This window comes from Microtus ochrogaster, unplaced genomic scaffold, assembly GCF_000317375.1.
Source record: "Microtus ochrogaster isolate Prairie Vole_2 unplaced genomic scaffold, MicOch1.0 UNK41, whole genome shotgun sequence".
Classification (NCBI taxonomy): Eukaryota; Metazoa; Chordata; class Mammalia; order Rodentia; family Cricetidae; genus Microtus; species Microtus ochrogaster.
In genome coordinates, this window is record NW_004949139.1 from 2120055 (window position 1) to 2125877 (window position 5823).

The window sequence follows — 5823 nt, forward strand, 5'->3', positions numbered from 1 at the left end:
ACGGTCCTGAGTTCCTTGCTCATGCTCTCTCTCCTTCTGCTCCTGATTTGGACCTTGAGATTTCTGTCTGGTACTCCAATGTGGGTCTCTGTCTCTGTCTCCTTTCATCGCCTGATGAAGGTTAATATTCAGGAGGATGTCTGTATGTTTTTCTTATGTTATTAAGAAAAACTTATGCGCCAGCCTGGTCTATAAAGTGAGTTCCAGGACAGGCTCCAAAGCTGCACAGAGAAACCTTGTCTTGAAAAAACAAAAAGCAAAAACTAACTTCTGGCCTCCAGGCGAACATGCACAGATACACTGCACAAAGGGATCTGCTGAGCCCTGACAAGAGGGTGGGTCGAATGTGCAGATTCTGACAACCATTATATCAAAGGAAGACTAAGTGTTAAATAATGATGGTGATAGAAATATTACTGGAGAATACACTGATTCCTTCACAAACAGACAGCCCCAATTCAGACTCAATTCTCCTCTTCACCAATTTTAAACATCTTTAGCTGATTTAAAACTAATTAAGAAAAAAAAAAGACAAGCAGAAACTGGTCTGTGAAATAAAGAGCAGGTGGTTACCATGGCCCTAGGTTCAATCCCCAGTACAACAAAACAAAAAACTGGAACCTGAGCATCAATTAAGGTAATGACCCCAAAACGAATGAACAGATACTGAATTCTTCCCTGTCACCCAGTACCAAAAAAAAAAAAGTCACTTAAGACTGCCCATAATGAAGCAGTAAAAAGTATTTAGAATGTTAATTTTCAACATTTTTTAATACTCAGTGATTATTCTTTGAAATTCAGTGAGAAGTATTCCAAAGCACTTATGTATTCTGAAGACTGACTCAAGGAAAAGCACTTCTGTTATTACTTTGTAGAGCTCTTTTTTTTTAAATTTCAACACACAAAACAAAAAAAAAAACCAAAAAGAACAAAAATGATAAACCATGGTTAAGCCTTGAAGCAAAACTGGGCAGGGTGGAGCACGCCTTTGAGGCAGGCGGATCTCTGAGTTCGAGAACAGTCTGGTTTACAAAGTGAGTTTCAAGACAGCCAAGGTTACAGAGAGAAACCCGGTATAGAAAAACAAAAAAATTGAAGCAAAATCTAGAATTTTTAAAACTTATCTAAGAGTTGGTCAGCTGGGGACTGGAGAGGTGGTTCAGCGGATAAGAGCACTGGCTGTTCTTCCAGAGGACCTGGGTTCAATTCCCAGCACCCACATGGCAGCTCACAACGTCTGAAACTTCAAAATTTGACACCCTCACACAGACAAACATGCAGGTACAATGCCAATATACATAAAATAAAAATAAATAAATCACCTAAAAATTAAAAAAAAAGAGTTTGTCAGCTGCCATATTCCTTTTAAATTTTGTATTTATTAGCTGGGCGGTGGTGGCACACGCCTTTAATCCCAGCACTTGGGAGGCAGAGGCAGGCGGATCTCTGTGAGTTCGAGACCAGCCTGGTCTACAAGAGCTAGTTCCAGGACAGGCTCCAAAACCACAGAGAAACCCTGTCTCGAAAAAAAAAAATTGTATTATTTTATGTGTATGGGTGTTCTGCCTGCATGTGCCCGGTGCCCACAGAAAGTATCAAATTCCCAAGAATTGTAGTTACAGGTGGTCATTAACCTCCACGTGTGGGTGCTGGGATTCAAACCCTAGTCCTCTGGAAGACCAGTCCAAGTGATATTAATGACAGACCCATGTCTCCTGCCCCCCCCCCTTTTTTTAACAAAGTACTTGTTTGCCTGCATGTATGTATGTCCATGCACCACTTCTGTTCCTGGTGCAGGTGGAGGCCAGAGGGCACTGCATTCCCTGAAACTGGAGTAACAGATGGTTGTTGAGTCTTGAGTGAGTGCTGGGAATTGAACCCACATCTTCTGGAAGAGCAGCCAGTGCTTTTAACCACTGAGCCATCTCTCCAGGCCCCCTATTTTTTTTATATAGACAGGGTTTCCCATATCCTAGACTGGGTCTCAAAGTGGATATGTTGCCAAGGAAGACCTTCTATTTCTGTGTTAAAGTTTCTACTGTCAACTTGACACAACCTAAAATCACCTGGAAAGAGAAACTCAACTGAGGAACTGCCCAGACTAGACTGGCCTCTGGCCAGGTCTGTGAGAAAATGTCTTAACTGATGATTGATGCAAGAGGTCACCCTACTTAGCAGCATCTCTACGAAGGAGCGAGGATCTGGGCTATATGAAAGCAAACTGAGCAGGAGCCAGTCACCCACCCAGTATCAGCACTTCTGCATGGTTTCTGTTTCAGTTCCTGCCTTAAATTCTCTCATTGATGGGTTTGTGACTTGGAAGAGTGAAATGAAGTAACTTTTGCCTCCCCCAAGCCACTTTTAGTCATGGTATTCATTACAGCAACAGAAAAGTAAACCAAAACAACTTTGATCTTCCTGCCTTCACCTCCCAAATGCTGGGATTATAGGCCTATGTCACCAGGTCTGGTTCATAAAGTACTGGGGATGGAATCCAGGGCTTCATATGCACTAGGCAAACACTCCACTAACTAATCTACATTGCCAGCCCGCAGCTTCCAAATTTTGTTATTGTTTTGACAGAGGGTCTCACCCTGGCTGTCCTAGAACTCCAGATGGTGACCTCAAACTCCCCAGGGCTGTAAATGAAGGCCTGTGCCATCACACCCTTCTAAAAGAGAGAATACAGAGTTGTATTAATATATTAACAACTGTATTGTTTAATCTGTCAACATTTATAACTTAGCGAACCAACAATTTCCAAATCACCAATAGTGTGCTATAAAATTATGCATGAGATATAGCATACAAGATGAACAGTATGACAGCATAAATTTAATGATATGGTTTCCAAATCTGTAGCATAACCAGCCTTTAACGAGATTTGAGTACAGTGTAAATAGAGAATACAAATATCGGTCTAGTCTACAGAGTGAGTTCCAGGACAGCCAAGTCTAAACAGGGAAATCCAGTCTCAAACCCACAACCACCTCCGCAAAAACAAACAAACAAACAAAAAACAAAAACAAAACCCTCCCTTCTTTCTTAGCTACTTCTCATTATGCAGTCCTGGTTGTCCTGGAACTAAGTATGTAGACCAGGCTAGACTTCAACTCAGAGAGCCAGCTGCCTTTGCCTCTCAAGCACTGGAATCAAAGGCTTGCATCCTTGAGCCTGTCTGTCCTAACTAATTTTTAAGTTTAGTTCTCAGAAGTCTATGCTAGGGCTGGGTGTTACGGCAAACGCCTTTAATCCCAGCAACTGGGGAGATAGAGGCAGATGATAACTTTGATTTCGTGGCAAGCCTGGTCTACACAGTAAATTCCTGAACAACCACGAGTGAGATCTTGTATCCAAAAAAAAAGTAAAAGTCTACACCAGGGTATACTAATAAAGTTCTATTATCTTATTATTTATAAGCAAACATGGCAACAATAAAACTGGAAATGTTTTGAAAACTATGTCAAATATCCAGATGTCCATGTCCTTACCCCTACCAAATAGACTAGCCAATAATGGGAGACTGAACATACAGGGAGGGTGGAATAGTATAAAAATATCTAGACTTGGGTCAAGACATCAGACATTCCTGAGTCCTCTTATTCTACCTCCCACCTACAAAACTCTGAACGTGAGACAGAGTTGGGAATTGACAAATAATTTCTGACATCTTTTGGCTGCAGTTATTCAGAAATCCAATCCTTCTGACCTCGGTTTACACGGAACATGCGGCAGAACAGAAAAGAACCTTTCATTCGGCTGACCAGACCTCTAATGGCCAGGCATGGTCGTAAAAAGCTAACGCACTTCCGACTCACTCAATCCTCTGATTAACCCTAGACAAAACGCGTCCTCTAGAGTGGTCAAGGAAATGATGGGGGAACCTCACTGAGTTCCCAAGGCACCATCCCCGCAAGGCCTGCCTCACCTCTGCCGGGCGAATGAATGAGTAGCACCGGAGACAACGAGGTTCACTCGGCGTGGGCTGCCACCCGAGACCCCCTGGCCTACGCCCCAAACGTGTGCATTCCCTCCCAGGGCCTCCCGAGCCAAGCCGCAGGGCCGCGGGCCCCGCCCCCTCACGCAGGCCCGGAGGAGCGCGCCCGGCACGAGACTGGCGACGGAGAGGGCCCAGGGCGTCCCGCGCAGATGCCGGTCCAAAGGGAGAGACCCGCCCGCCCGGTCCCAGCGGCGTCCCCGACTTACCGCGGTGAGTCTGGGGTGAGGACCCAGGTCCGTCTGCCACCCGCCGCTCACAGAGCAGCGCGCGGCAGCCAGGAAACCGTCGCCGCAGCCACCGACCGCCGCTCCGGGCGCAGCGCGCAGAGGCCCGACTGCGTCACACGCCGCCCGCCCTCAGAGGCCAGCCCCGGGCGCTCCGCCCTAGCCGGCCGCGCATAGGCAGGCCTGGCCGCCACTCGAGGCCCGCCCCATTACTCATTGGGCGACGAGCCTTTTGAAACCGAACTGAAGGCGGTCTCTGAGGAAGCGGAGGGGAAGAGGAGGGGCGTGAGGACTGGGATGGGGGAAAGGAAGAAAAGGAGGGACGATGGGAGGGACGTGGAGTCCCGCCCTCTCTGCCGCGACGGTTGGCTGAGAGGGTCGTGACGGCACACAGCCCCTAGAAGAAGGCTGGGGAGTGGCTAGGAGGGTGAGGACCAAACAGCAGTGACGTTGCGTCTAGGCCACGCCCCTTTCCTTGGAGCGCGGAGACTCGGGCTACGGAAGTTCCGGCCAATCAGAGGGAAGGCCCAAAGATGACATGGTAACTGTTCTACCCTTTTTTATCCCCAGTCTGCGGGCAATGAAGGGACGGCTCTCTGGCCACCCAGCTGGCCCTCTGGCCACCCAGCTGGCCCTTCGGAGCTGGAGAACCCTTTCGGGATACCTCTCGGTCCACATGGCTTGTCTGTGGCCGCTCCGACACCCTCAGTCCCACTGTTCTTAACAGGGGAAGCCAGTCCTCGCATATCCTTCCCTCCTCTGAATCTCTAAGGTAGATCTGAGCAATGGTCTGTTAGGGCTTGATCCCAAGGAGGGATTCTTGGACCTTTTGCCTCTTTCAAAACCTGTACCTGGCCGGGCGGTGGTGGCGCACGCCTTTAATCCCAGCACTTGGGAGGCAGAGGCAGGCGGATCTCTGTGAGTTCGAGACCAGCCTGGTCTACAGAGCTAGTTCCAGGACAGGCTCCAAAACCACAGAGAAACCCTGTCTCGAAAAAACAAAAAACAAAACAAAACAAAAAAAAAAAAAAAAACCTGTACCTGTTCGGGGTGACTTGGTGCAAATGTCCCGCTTCTCTCCAGGACACATTTGCTAACCTCAGCAAGTTGTGATGTTTGGGCGGTCCCCTGGTCAGGATCTTGTTACTTTGTATGTTATTTTTCTATTCTTTGCCTCCTCTATCCCCTGGTCTTGGTCAAAGCTGCATTTTCATACTTTTGGTGTCTGTTTCATCCTAGGACCTAGCTAAAGGCAGAGGAGTGGGCATGTTCTAGAAACCAGACCCGTCTAATGATTGAAGTCTCACAGAATAGCAGGGTCTGTCCTCAGAAAGAGAGTGCACACTACCGCTCCACCACCTCCTAGGACATCAGTATACAACCAAAACGAGATGGGCTAGGAATTTTAAATGAATCTTCAATGTCCTTGGTAGTACGGGAATTGGAAACATCTTAAAAACGAAATGGTGTTGGGGCTGTAGCTCAGTTGATAGAGTGCTTGCCTGCCACGTGCAAAGCCTTCTATTCCGTCCCCAGCACCACATAAACAGATTGGCTTATTATAGTTAAATGTAAATGGAATCAAAATCTAGGACTTTT

General features: G+C 47.2%; 2 protein-coding genes across 11 annotated transcripts in view; one reads left to right on the plus strand and one right to left on the minus strand.

The window, feature by feature from the left end:
• Positions 1-4339, minus strand: part of Nup98 (nucleoporin 98) — a 90871-nt gene extending 86532 nt beyond the window's left edge. For 3 of the 6 annotated variants that reach the window (XM_013354359.1, XM_013354358.1, XM_013354356.2), the window contains exon 1: positions 4207-4339. The gene's annotated coding sequence lies outside the window, so the exon portion shown is untranslated. Of the gene's footprint in view, positions 1-2593; positions 2672-3928; positions 4038-4206 lie in introns of those variants that run through there. The other 3 variants (XM_026790114.1, XM_013354357.2, XM_005368817.2) reach the window with 3 other exon arrangements.
• Pgap2 (post-GPI attachment to proteins 2) overlaps positions 4133-5823 on the plus strand; it is a 33654-nt gene continuing 31963 nt past the window's right edge. For 2 of the 5 annotated variants that reach the window (XM_013354371.2, XM_013354373.2), the window contains exon 1: positions 4690-4765. The gene's annotated coding sequence lies outside the window, so the exon portion shown is untranslated. Of the gene's footprint in view, positions 4211-4689; positions 4766-5823 lie in introns of those variants that run through there. The other 3 variants (XM_013354374.2, XM_013354375.2, XM_026790116.1) reach the window with 2 other exon arrangements.